Consider the following 21,892-nt stretch of genomic DNA (forward strand, 5'->3'; position numbering starts at 1 on the left):
GGAGAGGAGAGGAGAGAGTGCTTTATACGACGCGCTTCTCGCGAATCGTTAACGAGAGGGACACTTAAAGTCAACCTTCGCGCGCGCACTAAATAGGGCCGCGGGGGCTTCGTTCTGTATTCTTGACGCACAATCGCCGCTAAACGCGCTCGTCCGATCCCCATCCTGCGCGCTGACGTTTAAAGCCGTTCGCGATCTTTACTCTGGACAAATAATACCCGGAATTAGGCGGCCGTACTTAGCGTTAAATGTGGCGCTAAGTAAAGGCGATAATGCTTAAGACTATCGCAAACACATCCGCGACGAAACTTCCAGTTGCCCGGAAATAGGTGTAATCATGCTCGACTTACGTTTGCTTGTGTGTACTGCGTAATGGTGGCTACATGTATTTCTCATAAATTGTACACTTTCTTGGTTTTTACAATTTTGGAATATTCGCTTGTATCAACAACTCGCGTGTATCATGAGTCTGTTTCGTGAACATTCACAACATTCGCTTTATCAGCGAGAGGAACAACCTGATACTTGTGAATATTTCGCAAACCTTTTGCAGTGTTCATACCTCCTCTTGTCTCTACATCTCTCTTTCCTCTACCCACGTTTCTCTACACTTTTAGACCGTGCGTAGAGCTCGCGAGAGATCCCTTAAAACCGGCCGCGCAAGGAAATTCTGCTCGCGATTTCCGCGGCTGAATTGGCGAACGCGCGCCGATCGCGCGTAACAACGGTCGCCGTGACGCGGAGATAATGCTAACGACGACCGTAATAAGGCGGTTTTATTATCCGGCGACGCACCGGATATATATATATATATAAAGAGAGAGAGAGAGAGAGAGAGAGAGAGAGAGAGAGAGAGAGAGAGAGAGAAAAAGAGAGGGAGAAAAAGAGTCAGTTTTTTCCGTCTCGGCCCCGACGAGACAGGCGGTCTATGCGCGCGCGAACGTTCCATTTGCTTCCGCGTTATTTATTTATCCTCTCACGTTAATGCACGCGCGATCTCGTGTTACGCTGTTACAACAATATTGGAGTGCATGATAAATATGGGCGTTGCAAAACCGCACGATAAAATGGACGACCGCGATCGTCGACGCGCGGCCGCGGCCGCGGCGGCGGCGGCGTGGTGTGTGCGTGTTTCAGGATCTCACCTCCAGGTAGTTGAGTTTATTTAAGGATACAACTATCTCCACCATTACCTTAGCTTGTTATCAATGCAGCGCATACACTTGGCGCGTTATTGATGGTATAATGGTGCGGTGAGTGAAACGCATAATTTAACTCACTCCATTCTCTCTTTCTTTTTCGCTCTCTCTCTCTCTCTCCCTCTCCCTACCCCCCTCTCTCTCTCTCTCTTTCTCCTCCTCCTCCCACGGTACCGACCGACGTGCGCAATGCCTATCGCACGCTAACTTGTAATAATTCTCTGCACAGAGTAGTTTCAAAGAGTTTCGCTGTTTCACTTTAAACATCAGCGCGGCGAGTTTGGAGTTTAGTTAACAGCTCGTAGTGAGACACCGAATGTAAACACGGAAAGTGTCCGCGAAGAACGAGCGAATAGAGATTCCGACACCTGGTACACAAGAGAAAGGAGTCATTAACGCGAGCGTGAGGACATTGATTCGCATGTTTCAAATGAATTAAAAGCTACGTTGAGGGAGCTAACGCGTCGTAGAATAAGTCTAAGAACGCGACGCGTTCCTACAAAAAATCACAAGAGATGCTTCATATTTCTCGAACGAGATTTCTCTCTAGCAGCTACCTTTGTGTGCCATTCTCACCATTCCCATGCAAATGAGCGAGATCGTGCGATATCCAGCGGTATGTTTCTACCTGAGAAAGAGAGACGCTATGTCAGAGCGCGAACGTTGGAGAAACCACGCGGACGATCCATGGCCGCGGTCGCGTGACCTCCGACCTCCGGAAAAGAATTAACTCGGCCCGCACGACTAGTCCCGAAAATTGGGGTAGCGTCGTCGCCGTTCGCTCTCGCGAATTTATTTCCCGTCGAACCCAAGGCGCAGAGAATAAGAAGGAGACAGAGAAAGAGAGAGAGAGAGAGAGAGAGAGAGAGAGAGAGAGAGAGAGAGAGAGAGAGAGAGAGAGAGAGAGAGAGAGAGAGAGAGAGAGAGAGAGAGAGTGAGAGAGAAAAAAAAGAGGAGCCAAACAGCTCGGTTGCGGCGTTGAGGAAGAGGCGGAGGAGAAAAAACGACGGAAGAGAGAGAAGCTGCTTTGCATATCGACGAATTTACGAGCCGGCCGAACCCGTCGTGTCACTGTCGCCCGGAGGGAAGTTTCAACCCCCGAACGGTGGTTTATGATATCGACGAAAAGTCACGTCTTTCTCTCTCTCTCTCGCTCATTTCGTCTCTTCATTCCTCTGCTTATCCTCTCAGTCTCTCCGGGCAATCTTTCTCTTCGGAGCATGGCCAATCGGCGCCCTCGTTGCGGTTGTTCCTCTGCGACCTCTCTTTCTCTCCATCTCTCATTCTCCCCTCGACTACCCCTCATCCACCGGTCTCATATCGACGAATTTATCGTCGACACCGCTCGGTCCATTGTAACGAAGATTGTTTACGATATTGACTCTTCCTTTTATGTTAATCCCGTGTCCGAATGGTTCTGGTCGACGCGGTGCGACGAGTGTGCGCATTTTGCATTCGGACGCGCACACGCCGCCGAATATGGAGGAGAGAGAGAGAGAGAGAGAGAGAGAGAGAGAGAGAGAGAGAGAGAGAGAGAGGGAGAGAGAGAGGGAGAGAGAGAGAAAGAGAGAGAGAGAGGGAGAGGGAGAAAACGTAACAATGTCGTGCGAACGCGTGTGCGTCGGGTCGTGCGTGACGCGCGGCTTCTGCCGAGGGCGGGGGGAGAACTCTATCGACGAATTTACGAGGAAACGGACGCGAAACGTCCCCGAGAGTCACGGCGTTCCGGCGACGTTATGTCATCGCTATGCTAATTGGGCGCAATTAGCATAGGAAGTATCGGTAAACTAGCGCGACGCGACGCGCGCGGTGACGCACTACGGCAGGGGTGAGAGAAGCGATATTTGTCGTGACATCGACCGCAATTAGGTCCTGCGGCGAAAAGGCCCCTCTTTCTCTTCTCTCGCTCATTCCTCTCTTTCTCTCTTTCTAACCATTATCTCTTTCTCATTGTCGCCTGGTGAGTAACGGCGAGCAACCGCGAAAAAGAGAAGGAGAGGAAAGAGGAAAAGAAAAACGATAACGCCGCGTAAGCCACATATCTTTCGCGATGTAACGTCGAGTGCCGCCGGTAATGTACGAGCCGCAAAAACGATCCGACACCTGGTGTAGAGTGGAAAGATGCGAAGAGAGGAAGAGAGACAAAAAGAGAGCGATCTCTCGATCGCTGCTGCGTCGCACACTGCGTCAAATTATCATCTTGTCTGAGAACTCGGTTATGAACTGTACGGCGACGTAGAGAAGAGGGTCGATCGTGGTGAGAAAGAAAAGATCGGGATAAAAAGAGAAGAGAGCGAGGGATTGATCGTGCCGCCGTTATTATGTTGGGAGAAACCTTGGGTCAGGCCACGGGTCAGGAACACCGCGACTCGCGCTTCATCCTCTGGTCGCGTTGGATAGTTTTCGTACGCACCACGTGTGTTTTCGGCTGTAATGTAATACTTTTTGCGACACTTAAGCGCAGTCCATTGTCTTAGTCGCGGAAAGCGCGCAATCGCGATCGGCGGCGATTGTGCCGTCGTCGCGCGCGAAGACGTATTTCACGGCAGATTGCTGACGTTCGGAATAAATTGCTATCTCTCTTCGGGGCGCGATGTCTTTGTGCCCGCCTGCAATCAGAAACAAGATCGACGCTCGTCAAGAGGATTTGGGGTCGGCGCCATTAGGCGGCTCCCTCACCTCCGTCCGTTCGCGTAATTGGCAGGAATAATTAGCATGGCAAGTGGCGCGATAGCACGTCACATTCAGTCGCGCGCGCGTTCGTCGGCGCCTCCGTCTCTACTTGTCGCGGGGGGCGTACGCCTCAGAAAATCAGGCATTCGTATGTAAACTTTCGGCGTTCCGCCGCGCGCCGTGCCCCTCTCGAGCTCTTTCTATTCCGTCGATGGTTCCGCGTGCGTTCTCGCCAGTGTTGACCAACCCGCGGACCGCGCCGGGATGACTCGGACTCGCAATAGTGATTAGCTAATGGAGATAGCGTGTAACTTTTATTTCCTTCGCCGTTCGCCAAGTTTTGAGGACCTTGCCACTTGCGCTTCGCAAGAATTAAGGGAGCAAAATAATGCTCCTTAAAGATACGGTTGGATGAGGATTTACGCACGATGGAAATCAATATCGAGGATGACGACGGTTGAATTTTGGAAGAATTTAGATTTTGAGTTGTCGAAAATACGCCAAGCGACTGTCCCGCTTCTGATCGCTCCGCTCGATTCGCCAACGAATCCCCGAACGACTCCGGTGTGATTTCTCCTCGTGATCCGCGCTGAGAGAATCTCTAAATTAAAATCTCCTCGCATCGCGCTCTTCGCTTCTCGTGCTTTTCCGGAGGAAAAGTTGCACACCACTGGTGCGGTAGATCGCAGAGTCCCCGATGGCGACCGTCGAGGGACGTTTCGAGTGGTTTATGGGGTATATAGATGCGCGCGGTCCGCACTACGGGGCCAACATAGATTGCACCGCGGAATATAGATGGGAGAATAACTCCTCTCTCCGGGAAAAGCGGCGAGAGAGAGAAGAGGATGGTCGGTCGCGAGAAGAGGAGGGGACTGTGATTCGACACGGCCCGTTTCTGGTCTGCGGGTGCGTTTAGTTAAGTCATTCGCGGGGATTATGAATCCGCCACGGGTCGTGATCCCGACATGCCGTTCGTCCTGCCGACGTAACGACGGAACGTCTTTTTGCTACGACGAAAACAAAGGGTCTCCTGGTCGCCGTCTCGTGGTCGTCGTTGTTATATCGTGAACAGTCGTCGTCGTCGTCGTCGTCGTCGTCGTCGTCGTTCTCGTGAGAGGCGCATCAGCTCGGAAGATAATCGCTGCGGTTGATGAGCGATTTAGATGGCATCTCATTACGAGAGAAGAACTCTTCGGCTCATCTACCGCGGCGACGAGACTGCGAATAATTAAAAGTCCCGAAGCGATCTAACGACGGGGACTTGTCCGAGCGCCGGCGACGGCGACGCAACGCGTTGAAAATTCATCCGGTTGCAATCGCGCTGCGACGTGATTAACCGACGCGTCGATTCCTCTTCCGTCCGCGCGCGATCTCAGCTCAAACGTAACGGGCGAAGATAATAGCGTGTGCGCTATTTGTCATCCTCATCTCGAATATGAATATAAACGATCACGCTGTCATTAAACCATAGAGATTGTAGGTAAATAGAATTCGCGAGTAGCCAGCTATTAGAGATGACAAATCCGCTGATTAGATCCGCAGGGCGCCGTCGTGCGACGACGATTATTCCGCGCGTCATGTTTAATTTATGTATTTCATCAGGCGCGCAAGAAACGCGGCGCGCAATTAACGTCGCGCCGCGCGTTGCAGACGATAAACCTACGGCCCGGCGATATTTGCTTTTATGACCGCGTATTATTTTCGCGAATGTGTTTCCGACTTTTTCAACGCCGCCGCTCGTCGCGTAATTTTAAACCGGCGCGCGGACGCTCCGCCGTGGAATACATCTCGCGCTCTGACACCCTGCAAAATTAAAAATTAAAATTTCATCGTTTGTATATATACAAGAGAACTGCAAAAGGCACTCACGCGCCACGCTGTTTCTTCCTTTTCTTTTTTTCGCAACACACCCGCCCCGGTGTTGGTTACACGTCACGGGGAATTAAGGGGAAACGGAAATATTACATGAAGTGTTGCCGGAGAATATTACCGGCGAGAATTACATCGTGAAGTACGCCGGATATAAACACGCGGCTTCTCGGTTTCCCGGTTCGAAAAGAGAGCTGAAAAATATGCACTTTACGTACATACGCGCGCGCGCGCACGCGTAATATTTAACAGCTCACCGTTGCACATAAATTGTGAGCGACTTTTCATCGTCTGACGTAAAACCGCGCTCCTATGAGGACGCAGAAAAACGCGTTTCCGGAGAAACGGCCTTCACACGGGCCGATCATCCTCCACGTCCCTCTGCGTGATTTTTTAGCGACCGAGCCGAATCCAATTCCCTGACGTTCACCCTGACGTGAACCTGGCAAGCAAACTTGATAAAAAAAAAATTAAATTCGCAATACGGTTCGATTGTACTTCGTTTGTACCTGCTTGTGCCACTTTTTGTTTCGTTTGTATCTCGAAGGATAAAGAGATAAGGGGGCAGGGGGAGGGAAGCCAGCAAGCACGTATAAGATATCGCGTCCAAAAAACATCCAGAAGATACTTTCGCCAATTTTTTTAGATATCGCAAAACGACCAACGCCATTCGAGAGAGAATCGTTTGTATATACCCGTTTGTTTCTCTCTTCAAATCGTTTGTATCTCACAGAGGAACCGGAAGTACAGGATCTTCAAAATATGTCGGAAGGTTATTTTCGTACTTCCGGTCCCTTTGTGGTACAAACGATTTAAAGAGAGGTACAAACAAGTGCAAACGATTCTCTTTCGAATGGCGTTGACCGTTTTCGGATATCTTGTGATATTTGCTTGCTGGCTATTTTTCCCCCTCCCCCGATATTTTTATTCTTTAAGGTACAAACGAAACAAAAAGTACAAACATGTACAAACGAAGTACAATCAAGCCGTATTTAGAATTTTTTTTTTATTAAGTTGTTTGCCAGGTTCACATCGGTCCGGCGTTCGCCGTCCGAACGGCTCCGTAATTCGTGCCGGAAACGGCGGAATTGAAAAATCGCGATCGACGAGTCATCGTCGCTGTCAACGGTAGCAGTCGACGCGGCACTTGCACGCCTACCCGGGCCGCATCTCGTCCGCATGAATAAGCGCGACAAAGTGTAACTGAAAAATGAAATCTGTGTATAAAAGCGGCTCACCGACGTGCCATATTCGCGCACGCTTGCTTGCCTTGATGGACGGACGGTGCGGCACGGTGCGGCGCGGCGCGTTGCGGCGCGTCGCGTCGCGTCGCGACCGCTCTGGTTACACGCGAGACACTTAACGGGGAAGCATCGGACGGGAATAGCGGGCGTTTCAGCTGCGAAACGCGCCGGTATGCGGCAGCATGCGCGTTACATTGACTGATTGAGTGGCATTGAATTGAATCGAGGGTGGACGTTACGCGGAAGGGACGGGGACGAGAAGCGAGAGAGAGAGAGAGAGAGAGAGAGGCTGGCAAATGCCTGCCGGTTGCAGTATTGCATCGCGCTGCGCGCCACCGAATCGCGCGCGTCACTCACTCTAGCGTGCGCCCTTTTCCTTTCCGTCCTCTCTCTCTCTCTCTCTCTCTCTCTCTCTCTCTCTCTCTCTCTTTTTTTGCTGTTGACGCGTGTGTGCAAACGCGCGCACACGGGTGCCGGGGAACGCAATTACACCTGAGTAATAGCGCGTACGAGCGAGGGAGATAGGGAGACAGTGCGAGGAGAGCTCGCGGTTACAACGGCCGGTCGCGCGCTCCCGATTCGCGCGCGAAACTCGCGCCGCGCGTGCAGGGTCGCAGCGGACACGCGGCGGCGGATTTAGCCGGGACGGGTTGTTAAAACGTTACGAGATATTAAACGGGGCAGATTGCCTCGAGAGCATCGCTCATGGTCCGTGTATGAACGCGCACGGCAACCGTGTTGGAAAAAGAGAAAAACTCCACTGTCGAGACGAAGAGAGAGAGAGAGGGGGAGAGAGAGAGAGAGAGAGAGAGAGAGAGAGAGGGAGAGAGAGAGAGAGAGAGAGAGACGTTTCGTTGGTGAATTCGCGTTGGGATCTCGTGTCTCTTATCTTCCGTAAGTATTGGCATCGAAAATACGAATTTGGCTCGTGATGCTTGCAAAGAAGATCCTTCGCTCTTCGCTCGCTCGCTTGCTCATTCGCGATTCGCGCGTACATCGTCACTTAAGGGCCCATCGCTCGCGCTATGCGGTGAATCGCGAAAGGGCGAGCGGAACGGGCGGCGCGTATGCGTCCCTGCATACGCGCATACCGTTCACGGCGAGCGCGAGGGTGCCTCGCCGGCCGGCCTTCCAATCCATCTGTAAACTGTCCACTTTGATGGCACGACAATCACACCCTGTTGTAACGAAGCATCGCGCGCGCCGCCCCGGCATTGTCTCGTTTGCGAGGAAATTGTAGTACCTGACCGGTCGAATTTATCGGGCCGCTCCGTGCGCGCGCGCCGCTCTACCGAAAATAAAGATCACTCGGCGTTGATTGCACCAAGTAATCGACGCGACGGAGATGCGACGTTTCCATTCTCTCGCCCTGTTCTACTCCTCCATCACGTCTCGGACACAGCTCTATCCGTTTTTTCTCTGCCCGGTTTTCCCTTCACTAGCTCGCTCCCGGCTCGCTTTCGGCCGATCTGTACACCGCGATAAGCCCCGATAAGCACCGCTCGATTCGCGAATCATGCACCCCCACCGACGAGGAAATAAATAGCGGCGCGATTGTTATCTGTATTTCCGGTAATTAGGATGGTCCTCGAAAATACAATCGGAACGCGCTCGTAGGCCGAACGCGAGCGGAGCGGAGTTGTGGACTATCGGCCCCCGTTATTTCGCGGAGGTCCGCGCTTGGACTCATTTAATTAAAGAGAGAATTAACGTGAGAGCACATCGCTCCGCTCTTTCGGGTGAAAAGCGGAAATAAACGATACCCGTCGTTGATTGTGCGAGCACCGCGGCGCGCGGCTGCCTGATAATCGCGTCGGGATTCCTAACGAACGGAAAAACAGCATTTACCGGTCGACCGTCCGCCGCGCCGCCCCGCGCGCGTCCGCCTCTCTATTTTAATGAAGTCCAGCATATAACTATAATTTCGACCGGCCATCAATTTCGTCTCAACCGGCACAAAGAGACGCGGGCGCGCAGGTGTAGCCGGTCGCGTCGCCATAATGTGACGGAAACGGGGCGAGATCGGTAAATCAGAATGATCGATACGCGAGCGATCGGGCGCGGATAGGATTATAGGGAGACGCGATTTGTTCGGCAAATTATACCGGCAATCACTGACTGTCCCGCTTAATCGAGTCGTTATGCCTTCCTATATAACGCTGAAAGCCAATAAAATCGCGGCCATTCGGCCCGGAGATATATTTATATCGGGACGTGGGCGGGAGGAGAAGAGCGCGCGATAAAACGACCGCCAGACACGCCGGCGAATAAAAATATTTTTTTTAATTGTTACGCTCCCCCCTGCTTCCTCGCGCTACTCACCGAATGGAACGCGCGAGAGTGGTCGGTGATGCCGCCGCGGAGTGGAGCGGAGAAGAGCGGAAGGGTCGTTCGGAGCTGCGCGAGACGTTTTTAAAGCGTTTTTAATAGCGATAGGAGAGCGTTTAAAATCGCTTTACGGCATGAGCTGTGTATATCGCGCCGCCGCGTTTACTCTCTAACGCACGTCGGAGCGTACACATTGCGAAACTGACGTCTCAGTTAGCCCTTCGCCATATTGTGCTCATATGTGCGCCTAAAGGGACGAAAGGTCCTGAAAATGTGAGTTTGCGAGCTATTGATCCTCCGCCAAGTTGCTCGATATGTCGAGTACCTTGCGCGAAAGGCCGGCGGGTCCTTTCGAGTTTTTCTGTCATAACGGATGAGGAGAACACGCGCGCACAAGAAAGGGAAAAGGAGAGAGGGGGAGACTTTTTTGCAACCGGAGTGCAACAAGTGTCGTATTCCTCTTATTTTCGCGTCGCGCATAAGAATACGCACGCACAGCCGGCTACACACAGAGGCTAGTTGAAATTTAGTGGGCAGTAAAACTTTCGGCGTATATCTCGCAAAGTGGCGGCATCCATCTTGGAAATGGCCCGTACGGCACTCCGTTGCCGCCACGGCGGGGAAATGCAAATTGTCGAATATTTATACGCGACCGTCCACCGGGAATGATTTGCATGGCGGCATCGAGACCCTCGACCACTCCCCCGCCACCGTCATCCGCGACGATTTTGCTTCTTTCTGCTCCCGAATGCAAAGTGGAAGCCAATCAGATCCGGTATATCCTTTCGCTACTCTACGCGCGGCTATATCACCCCTCTCGAGAAATTCACGAAAGTGGAAACGCACGATTGTACTACGAGACCGTATTCGTGTCGTTCGAAGAAAGAAAAGAAGAGAGAGAAAAAGATAGAGAGAAAGAGAGAGAGAGAGAGAGAAAGAGAGAGCCACGGAAGCATCTGCGCTTCTATCGGCGCGATCGCGAAAGCTTTCGTTCCACTCTGGCCGTCCGCTTCGTTTCCGGCACTCGATGACGGATAGTTTGCATGTTGAATTCCGCGCTCGATAATGCTAATTCAATCGTCCTACCTTCGCGCGGGGGATAATCAAATAATTCGAAGAGGCACAAGCACACGGGGTGTAAAACAAATTCGCGCGCAGACAATGGAAAGCCAAAGTGCTGATTAATCTCACAGAATGATTCGCCTCCTCTGACGCGCTCTCTAATTCAACGACACTTGACAAGCGCTTTGTTATCGGGGCGGACGCGGATATTTCAGTCGCGCGGGGGCACGAGCGCGACATATCTCGCGGAGCGTATTTTCGTAAACAGCGTAGATAGCCGGCTAGACTATTCGAGCGGCGTTTCGCGGGGAAACGGCAACGATACCAGCGTCCAGATTTATTTCGTGAATCCTGACGCCTCTGACGCCGCCGGGGCGTCTTATCGGGCCGGCATTTCCGCTAGACAGTCTGGCGCGTCGATTTCGCAACGGCGCGCTTACCGCGTACAAAGGGTTACCTCGTCTCTTTGCACATGACCGATGTAATAACCGATGTAATAAAGCAGCGTGCCGCGCGGCGGCAGACGGACAGACGGGCGAGATAACGGCGCGAGTGCAACAGTTGCGGGTTCTAGGTGGGTAGGTAGGTAGGTAGGTAGGTAGGTAGGTAGGTAGTGCGACCCCATGAGGCTCGGCGAGTCGCGCGGCGGGAACAACCCCGGCGGACTTACGCAACACCCGCGGCTTTTCCATTTTCCCGCGGCGCCATTTCCGCCGCCGCCGCCGCCGCCGCCGCAATATCGCGAGCGCGCGTGCACACGCGCCTCTCTCATGTATTATGCGCGCGCGCCCGCGACAGATGTAACAGTCACGATAGCGCGCATTATGCGAGCGACAGATGTAGCGGTCTGTTGCTTGCCGCGCGCAGCCCGAGACTTGCGTTTTTAGCGGGATCGCTGCTGCTACTGCTGCTGGTCTCTTGGATACCTTTGCTCGGCGAAGTCGTGTCCCTTTGGAGTTTCTTTCGGTCTTCCGTAACACCCGAGTCTAATCGCGAGTTCAACAGGAGAGAATCTTTCCTTACGTTCAGCAGAAAAAGCTGCTTTACAACTGTTGTAAAATTCGTGAATCTAATTGGCGTACGCTCTTAAATTTGGCTAAATCCAAGAGCATGGCATCAATCAGATTCGTGAGTTCTGCAACAGTTGCAAAGCAGCTTTCTCTGCCGAACATAACCGTTGTCGCGTAAAATTGCCGTCTCGGAACGTGACAGTTTCGGAAAAAGTGGGGGTTTGCACCTCGCGGTATTAGGATTAACGTTGCATCCGACGTATACGTATGTACATATTCGAGTGTGTTGTAATTAATATACGAGAGCAGAGGTCGAGAATTCTCCGGGATTCACCCACTAACGTGAACACGCACACGCGGGATCCGTGTATTTCGCGAAGCTTAATTAAGCTCAGGTCCCGATGAAACGCGCGCGATACCCGCACTCGGGAATCCTACGCTCTCGGGTCCGGCAAAGTAAGCCAGTTTAGGAGCCGAGAGGAGAAATCGATAGACCGCATTACCTCATAGTAGAGTCCGCTTCAAAGCTTAAAGTGAGCTTCACGGATATTTGCATTGGTTCACGAGATGACGTGCATCGGCTGGCGCAAACATGTTTGCATTTGCAATCGTACCGTATGTCGCGCTGTGCACCTAGATACACACACCGTGAGAGAGAGAGAGAGAGAGAGAGAGAGAGAGAGAGAGAGAGAGAGAGAGAGAGAGAGAGAGAGAGAGAGAGAGAGAGAGAGAGAGCAAAGAGAGGAGAGGAGAGACGCGTATACGTGTACACACACACATGTACACACGTTGTATATAGTATTCCTGGTATTATAGAGGCGGCACAATGTACACGTTGCGCATATACTATATAACTATACACGCGCTATATATACTTAGAGACATGCGAGTACAGATATATATATATATATATATGTGTGTGTGTATATATATATATATATTTAAAGCATACATATGTATTTCCACGTATATACGCGTACACACGCGGTCATACGTGTACGCAAGGGTCGCACGTACGGAGCCGGCGTACGTGTCCGTCACTGTATATGCATAACGATTATATGCCTATTAGAGGAGTACAGGAGCGTATACATATATACAATATAGACGGAGGAAGGAAGAGGGACAAGATTGTTGGGGGACGGGCGCCATTACTGGTATTGATGAGCAACCGGCCAGAGGAATTGGTTCAGCACGTGTGATCGATCTGGCTAATCTCCCTTTGCGGACAGCCAGATGCTAATCTTCGATCGATATCAGATAGGACGCGAAATTGCGTTAGCGGCCGCAAAAGCTGCGACTGCGAGAAACTATTACTGCCGAAATGCATCCGGCGACAGCCGATTGAGCCGTGGATTCATAGTTGATGAGGTATCGATCCACGTAAGGCTGCTCGTCTCGCCTCGCTTCGTCTCGCATCGCATCGCATCACAGTCGCATCGCGAGACTCGACCGCCGCTTTGGGAATCGCGCCGTCGCGTCGCCGCCGATGTATTGTTCGGGAAGCAATTCAAGTTCCCAGGAGATGAATCCGACATTGCAGAAGCGGCTCCGGTTACATGCCGCCGACTGTTACGCTACTCTGGCGCTCGAATAATCGACGAAAACGCCGGAGAGACAGGGATAGGATAGATTGATACATGAATAGAGAGTGAGAGAGAGAGAGAGAGAGAGAGACACACGTCTCTCTTCTCCTGCTGCACGACAGCGTTTTGTAAACGCAGATTTTGCACACCAGATCGAACCCCGGAAATTCGCGCGGAATTCTCAAACGGGATGTTATTCGACGCGTCGATTCGTATTCAAGCGACACGCTCGGCAATAGGGCTTGCATTATAGACGCGCGTTACACCCTATGCGTCTTCGTTAGGCACACACGTAGCGCGGCCGGGCGTGATTGCAATTTACGAAGACCTTACATTGTGCTATCGCGCGTTGTCGCAGGTAGCGATCGATTTGAAATCCTAATGATGCATCTGGCGCGCGCAGAAAGCGCCGCGATCGCTCGAGTAATGTGCGCTACGTATTCACGGTCGTGGTCGTATCGTTGTTACGCGAGTTACGATCTAACGCGATTGCGCGCCGGCTCGCAATTCAAAGACTCACCCCGGCGTTGCGGAGACCCACGGCGACGGCGACGACGGCGGCTGAGGAGGTCACGGCTGCGTGAAACGCGCAATTATCATGCCGCGATAATGTCGCTCGGCCGACAGAACGATGCCGACTTCTTGTTATATTCCCCTCAGGACGAACCGCCGAGACGCCGCGCATACGGCGTGTGGTCGCTCATTAGCCCCGCGCGCGATCTCGTCCACGTGCCGATCCTCTTCAGCTGGTAGCCGCGCGCGTTACGCTACGGTTGTGCGGACGATGCACGGTGCAGGGTGCATCGCGTTCAGGGACGGACAAGGGCGAATGTAGATCTTGCTGCCGAGGCTGCAGCTGATTGTCTTGTAGTTAGTACTTGGCACTTGATAAGCACGAGAACAAACGCGTCACTTTGTTCTTAGCTGAAAGAAAATTGAGAATAATTATTCGGTAATTATGGATATTCCCTTCGATTAATCGATTTTATACTTCCACCTGTCGATCTATCATTCGGCCTTCCATCCGCGTTTGGTTTTTCATGAAATTTCGCCGCTTCTAAGACTCATCCGTTTCATCCGATGAAAGCGTGAGCTCGCGACACTCCGAGAGACTCGCGCGAGTCGCGCCTGAAGGAAGCAACGTCCGTTCCTGGTCGCGGGGCCCTTCGCGGCGTCTTCGCGCGGCGGAACGAACGAGGTACTTTGCTGAATTAAAGCGCGAACAGCACGCGATTCGCGGCTTCTCGTCGCGATGCACCGCGCGGCGTATACGCGCGCGTGTGCGCGCGCGACAGCAGGCGCGATATAAGGCGCGCGTGCATGCGTGGCCGTCGGCTCGCCCGCCGAGAGATTCGCTGCGGCTATCTACCCCGCTCGTCACGCCGAATTAACGCGGACATTCTTTATCTCCTAATCGGAGGCTCGTCGCCGGGTTCGCGCGCGTACGTGCGATCACTAAGTAAGCAGCGCACGCTGTTGGCACCGTTTAAGCGCGACTCCGCCGGGGAAAAGTGAAAGACGCGAAGCGTCCCTGCGAAAAGCAATCTTCTTCCGTGGAAATTAAATGGAGATTAATTTCATGAAGCTCTCGCGAGAGAAGGGAGGAAAACGGTTGGACCATTCGTCGAGCGGTTCTTTCAATCGAGGACTTTAGTCGAAAATGATAGGCGAAGTACGTGCAAATACGTCGCTATAAAGCATATTTCGCGCGTCGCATAAGTCATATTCTATCAGGCTCTCGATTGGCGTGCGCGCGGGCGCTCCGCACTATTTGACTGCTGAGCGATCGATTTATGCAAATTTCGCCATGCGAGGGTCAACCAACACACGGTCGCGGGACGCTCGCGCTGCATTCGACGGTGCTAATGCACCGTTCGTTTATATTTGTGTATATATAGCACGAGGCAACTACTATAGAGCAATTTGTCGATAACAAAGCGCGGCCCGCTCATTAGAAATTCATATATACGGCCTACGTATCTTCGTTGTATCATCGATCGTCGCTTTTATTGTCGGCTAATGCGATGTGTAATTGAGAAGCCCCGCGCGCGCGCTCGCGCAGGGAGGGCGCCGCGCGGGACAAAGCCGTGAAACGCGAGATTTACTTTATTGCGCGCAGGTGACGTAATTCACGAGCTACTGTTGTGAATTAATATGATCGTGGCGCGGGTCGCGCCGATGAGAATAAATAATCGGCGGCGCGTATTTCCGAAGTGTAGGTATACGCACCGTACAGTGGCTCATTATCATAATTCGCTTCCTCGAGCACTCGTCGAGGATATGCGGATGCGGATGCGCATCCTCTCTCTCTCTCTCACCCTCGAATAAAATCTTTCCGCCTAATACGTTATCGCGTCATGCGACACAACGTGCAATGGCCTTTATCTGTTATATATCTGTCGTCTGAATGTCGCATGTCGCGTGTATAATATATAATATTAACGTTCTCTTGAGTCAAGCTATACGAAACGTCACGTCTTGTAAAATGTCGGCTAATCGATTATGCAGCCTGTACTTCGGTACAAGATGCATTTATAGAACGGCGAAATTACCCATAGAGAGACGAAGCTTTGCGACGGAAAGTCGCATTTTATCGATGATAACGAATTATTACCGGATTGTTTGCTCCGGAGTCTCCCTTATCTTTGAATACTTTGATATTTTATCGAAGATTTCAGGTTGCAATTGTATCGTTGCGATTTCGGGATGACCGCGCAGAGAAGTGCACGCAGAGTGCAACGATGGGGAATACGCAATCAAGTCCGCACGTAGGTCGGCAATCTAATTTCGACGAACGCGGAGCGCTTTAGCGAAATTTTCCGGCAAATCGGCTGACTCTACGATCTCGTTTCGTCTCGTCTCGTCTCGTCTCTCTCTCTCTCTCTCTCTCTCTCTCTCTCTCTCTCTCTCTCGCTCTCTTTTTCATCATGATCGATTAAAATATTTTCATTGAAGAGCCCGCGGTCAGTCGGCACGATGACGAGCGGATTCGAATCAGGGCTGATTGTAAATTGAGCGCGAAACCGCCGGCGATTGGTTTAAAATCAGATCATCGCGACTCCGTTGGTCGGTCACTCGGCTGCATCCATCGTCCGCGCGTGCATCGCCGAGGAGAAAGACAGGCGAGCGAAGGGGAGCGGGTAGGCAAGGGACAGGAGAGCGAAAGTGCACCCTCCGAGGGACACTGCAGCAACAGAGGGTCCGGTCGTACCAATACGAATGCTCTCGCGTGGCTCCCTAAAATGAATTACGCAGACGTGGATCAGTTGCCAGGCAACGTATCTCTCTCTCTCTCTCTCTCTCTCTCTCTCTCTCTGTCTCTCTCTCTCTCTCTCTCCCCCTCGCCCTCGTTGTAACCCGTAATGCACTCGCTGCAGGCCACGGTTTTTGTTTGTATTAGGAAATCACCCTGTCAAGCGCGCGTCCCCGAAGCCGCGGTCGGAGAATTCGCAAATTTCGGGACCGCGTTCGCGCGACCGCGTGATCGATGCGCGAATTTCGGCCAGCGTTCGAAACCGCGCGCTCGCGTTGCGCAAATTTCGGTAGGCGCGTTTCGGTAGGCGCGCCGTGATCGATGCGATGCGGTGCGAATCGAACGGTCGTTTATATCCCGAGGTAGCGTAAATTTTCCTCCTGAAGTAACCGAGAGTGATTAACGAATCGACGGTCGGCCAGTGGAACTTGCGATTCGGCCGGACGCGTGAAATTTCCGCACGATCGGTGCGGTCGCTTTTAGCGTCAGCAGTTGTGGCGTCTGATGTGCATTTGCGGGATCTGAGGATCTACGGGACGGACGGCGTTTTCCTTCGTTTCCGAACACGTTCCCACAATATGCATCGTCCTCGTCACCCCCTCCATGCCAGTTTCACGGTTGTGACGGCGATTTGTTCTCTCTCCCTCTCGCTCGCGTTCGGCGGCCTTTAAAGTTTCAACCCTAAAAGTGTTTTACGCTTGGCGTCACCCATTGATCGAATTTAAAACTGATGCGTGCCCGGGCACCCGTTCGGGTGACATCGCTTTGACACCCGGATGTACTGATTTTACAAGCAGGCACGCGGCGGAAACGGATTCTGGGAATGAAATTTAGGGTTGAAAAAAGGACAGAGACCCTGGCGGGAAGGGTGAGAGAGAAGAGAAAGAGAGAGAGAGAGAGAGAGAGAGAGAGAGAGAGAGAGAGAGAGAGAGAGCGAGTGAGAGAGAGAGAGGGGAGGAGTGAAAGCGAGAGTAAAAGCCACGAAAGGGGGCGAAAGGGTACGCGAGCGAGAGTGCTCTTCGCGTGCATTCAACGTAGTTATCCGCCCACGTAACACGTCGCTATTGACAAGCGTGGCGAATTATCTACTCTCTCGCGAATGGTACACTGCGCGCTCCATCTAGGATTCTCTAATGTAGGAAGCTTGTTGCCCTGATATTCGTTGTAATAGTCTAACGTACACGCGTACTTCGTCAAAGCGATAGCTATCAGCGCAGTGACAGTCTCACGTTCATCATCGTCGCATTCGTCGCGAGGACTGAAGGGCGGCTCTCGTGAAGTCATTCATTTGTCTGACGAAGGTTGTTAGTTGCGTGCGTAATTCAGCGCTTGTCGCGGTGAATGCATCGAATTTAAAGTTGGAGTGCGTCCGCATGTATCTCTTTGTTTTTATAAAAAGTTGACGAAAAACGATAACATCACGCTAAGCAGCCTCGACAATCAGCTCCGCGCCGGCGATATTCTCGGTATTTGCACACGCGAGTAAGTCAGCGTGCCGTTTCCGATTGTCAGCGAATGATCGTTCACGTCCGAGCCATTTGACATTGCTAGATTACTCGAACGGCGTATTGACAAACGGATTAACGTCAAGTTGACTTAGCGGCGTTGCCGATAAGGAGCCGATAACCGATACGTAATTGTGACGTAGGACGGCCGTGGCGAGAATCGCGCTCGCGACGGGAGGTCTTTATCTGGTCGCGACTTTTCGCGGCTTATCGTCTCTCTCTTTCTCTCTCTCTCTCTCTCTCTCTCTCTTTCCCTCTGTCTTTGTCTCCCTTTCTTCCTTCCCTCCCTCTCTCTCTCTCTCTCTCTCTCTCTCTCTCTCTCTCTCTCTCTCTCTCTCTCTCTCGTTTCCTCGACGTGGAATCGTAAAAAAGTGAGAACGGCGCTTTGCATACGGCGCGACGAATCGCGAAATTGGATGTGTCACGAGTTTATGCGCGTCCAGACCGACGATCCTTATCCCGAACCGGCGCTCTCCTCTCCGGTCGTTACTGAATTTACACGCCGCCTTCGCCACGTGCATTTCATGCCGCGCTCTTGCATCCTCGGCGACGATCGGCGACGCATCCGCGCGCCCTTCGACAGGCGTGACGATCGAACGCGAGATACCGCCGCCGCTTTGAATATTACGTCGAGCGCGGGTCGAATGAGGAAGGTAGGAGACCTTCCGCGTCGCGACAGAAGTTTCGCTCACGACGTGCGGAGAGCTGCTCTTCTGGGAAACGCCGGCGGATTCGTCCGTATGCGTCCGTATATCTAATTATTACGCGGATCACACGCGGAGGGGGACCATCGTTGCGGCCTGCACCGACCGGACGCAACTAGAGCAAACGTTTCCCCGCGTAAACGCGCTGTTTGCGATCCCGGCTCGATCGCTCTCCAGCTTTGATCAAGTATTATATTATGCGAAACCAATGAAATTTCGGGGTGGAAGCGGAGGAGAGGGAAACATGCGTTATCCTGGCTCGGCCGAAGGCTTCCGGCCTTTCCGGTGTTTTATCTCTCGAATGTAGAGAAACGCCCGGCTGATATCACGGAAAGTTGCTCGGATACGCCGGACCGGCCTTATTTACCGAGAACTTTTCTTGAAGAATCACACACACACACACACACACAAAGGCTCCTGCCCCATGGCGGTGGCCCCCCGCCGAGTTACTTCCGTGTAAACAGCAATCTCTTCTCCGGCTTGGGCATGGGCGGGTGGGAGGTTATCGCGGGATTATTTCTTTCATTCATCTCCGCGCGACTTAAGGATTCTGAGAATAAAATATGCAGGCCGCGTCTTTAGAGGGGCCATGCCGTGCTTCAGGTACCCACGGCCGTTTTCTGGTAATTACGCCGGTTAATTGCGAAGGACGGCCTTGTTCGCGCCGCTTGTTACTCGCCGAGTACACCGATCCTCGCCGCCATCGTTGCCGTTTGGGAGGTATTAAAAGAATGTTTACGGGTGTACCGAGCACTCTTTCCTTCTCTCTCCCTCCCTCCCTCTCTCCCTCTCTCTCTCTCTCTCTCTCTCTCTCACTCGCTCGTTTGTTCGCTCTCTCCGAGTGTTAAAGTATAATGAGACGTGTACCTGTAGGCGTCTCTCTTAGACTTCGAGGATTAACATCGCTAATTGTTAGTCTCAAAGGATGCGAGAGCCGCGCGCGGCAAACCGGTAGCCCTGTTCCGGGGGCAGTGTCCTGGAAAATTAAGGATTAGCAGTCAGTTGTTGGCGAGGAGATCGAGCGAGGGGAGCGAGAGCGGGGAGCGGAGTTCGGGGGCGGTTATTGCTTCATACCCACGTGATGGGCGGAATACGCTGTCGTAAAATATGCTTTCTTAGAACGGCCGTGCACAAAGGGTTTAGCCTTTAAGAGGCGCGGTGAAATATTGGCGGCGTAAGGAGCTTGGAAGTGATCCAGTGTTTTAAAATTCAAAGGGAGAACATTTCGCTCGCCTGGCCACGGCGACCCTCACGCCTTCCAATCTTTCGCGTGTCGCGCCAAGCCCGAGGTTGGGCTTGGCGATCGTTCGATTTATTTATAGAATCGTTAGGTGCGTATGTACGCGCGCGTCGCTAATAGAGAGGAGGCTCTCTCGTCTCGTGCGCGCGCGTCAGCTGATTTTCCAAGATAAATATTAAACGACGACGACGCGCTTTCGCTCGTCGGCCGTCAAGTATTTTCGTGAACGCTCACTATTGACGGCAGTATTAAAGTCTGGATTTACCGTGCTCTCAAGATACGCCCGGGACATTGTTTTAAAACACCGCGCTATCATTCTCATGTTACTGTTTGCCGTTGGATTTACGCAGAGGGAGAGATTCTCGGATTTATACGATAAGAATACTCGTTCTTATTCATCTGCCTCCAAAATATCACGTTACGGCGGCGTCAAGTTACGCTTTATCAAGTTTTCAAACGCACGAAAATATTTAAAAGCTAGTATCAAATTGCAAGTTACTAAGTTATCGTAAAATATTGACCCGCACGTCGCAAGTAGGGAAAGAAAATTCAGCCTTGACGTGTAGCGTCGTAATGTTCGCAATAAGACGCGCGTAACGTGATATCCGTACGAAAATTGCCGAGCAACAACGAGCGCTGTTGCTGTTGCTGTTGCTGGATACGCGTGTAAAAACTTTCTCGCGAGTGTCTGTCTGCGTGTGTGTGCAAATTTAAGGATATCGCATGGCGAACGGATACATTAGCCGGCATACTGACTATGTTTATGCAGGTATTTTTCAAACGTCGAGAAAACACGTAAGGATCTCAGCCGGTTTATCCTTATACGCTTCTTTTGTCGCGACGGATGTTTTCATCTAAGAATAACATGTGCTGTCGTACACGAACTAATGATATACGATCGTTCGAGTATATAATGTAACATAGTGCAAGTTACGACACGTGAAGCTTGCTCGGAGCGCAGTCTCAGGTTACCGACTGGTTTCACAACATGCCCACAAAGTAATTAAGAACATATCAGCACGTAATGAATCGTAGCTAGGCGCACAAATGGTCGATAACTGACGAGCGATAAAATAATTTCATCCGCCCTCATTCTATTAAGGGCGTATATCCATCTCGTATATCAAATGTTATGCGTCGTAAACGTTGAAGCCAGTCGTCGAAGGACTGCGCTATCAAAGGCTGTGTTTGCGTTAATATTTCTGCAGCGTCCAGAATTTATCGCAGACACCGGTATTAACGGATTATAAAAATCTCTTTGCGGAAATGGACACGCGAATATCTATAAATCCTCGCAGTGCGCGTCGGGAGAATGTCAAGAAGGGAAAAGAAAACATAACAGAGAATATAAAAACTTCCGCGTCGTCTCGGTGATAGAATAACACAGAAAGACACTTTAATATGCTCACGCCAACCGGCAATCCTCCCAGGATTAATCAGTACCAGATTGGTAATTAATGTGAATTAAAAGATGAGGTTATGACGCGTGAATGCCAAGTGAAAAATATTTCATCGCTGATAATGTCGACGGTGTCTGTTAGCGCGCGATAATGTCACTTTGCCGGTCTTAGTTTCATTGACGCGTGTAAAAACTTTCTCCGCGTGTTTACTAACAATTTATAAACATCAACAGAAGCGGTCTGTCCGGACGGGGAAAATGCTGGCTCCGCTCACTCCATCGATCAGTACGTCGCGAGATTCGTGTCCGATTCATGTGCGGATGGAACGTGCGACAAGGATGACTGTCCGAGGACACGACGAGAGACATTATCGCACCGAGCAGTCGGCAGGAGTCACCGTCGCATACGAAAGGATGGAGAAGAAAGGTAAGTGAGAAAAGAGCGAGAAAGAGTCGCTGGCGAGCGACGCGCGTCCGGGAATAAAAGTGGCGTTGCAGCGAACGATAGATCTTCATTAGAGCGCGACGGTGCATAAGTCACGCGACGGGGGGCGCGACTTTTAGCCACCCTCGTAATTCTCCAGCACGTATATATAACGCACTAGCGGGCACGGGTAGTGTACGATAATGACCGCGAGCGCGATCGACACGGATAAGACGAGAGTTTTCTCAGCCGTCGCGCGTCGCACGATTCGCTCGTTCGTCATGAGTTACTTTCCGACACTATTTTTACTCCATATTCTCCTTAACATATCGAATACAAGTAAAATACTTGGATCGACGGAATGAAAAATATAAAAATGTGTCGTGCGTACGTACA

At 51.7% G+C, this 21,892-nt stretch overlaps 1 long non-coding RNA gene across 1 annotated transcript in view; it reads left to right on the forward strand.

Moving 5' to 3' along the window:
• The window catches only part of LOC112588287 (uncharacterized), an 88,875-nt gene that overhangs the window by 27,880 nt on the left and 39,103 nt on the right, over window positions 1-21,892 (forward strand). The window contains exon 4 of the long non-coding RNA XR_003112740.1: window positions 21,307-21,499. This is a non-coding gene — a long non-coding RNA (uncharacterized LOC112588287). The remainder of the gene's footprint in view (window positions 1-21,306; window positions 21,500-21,892) is intronic.

Source organism: Harpegnathos saltator, unplaced genomic scaffold (assembly GCF_003227715.2).
Source record: "Harpegnathos saltator strain DR-91 unplaced genomic scaffold, Hsal_v8.6 scaffold184, whole genome shotgun sequence".
NCBI lineage: Eukaryota > Metazoa > Arthropoda > Insecta > Hymenoptera > Formicidae > Harpegnathos > Harpegnathos saltator.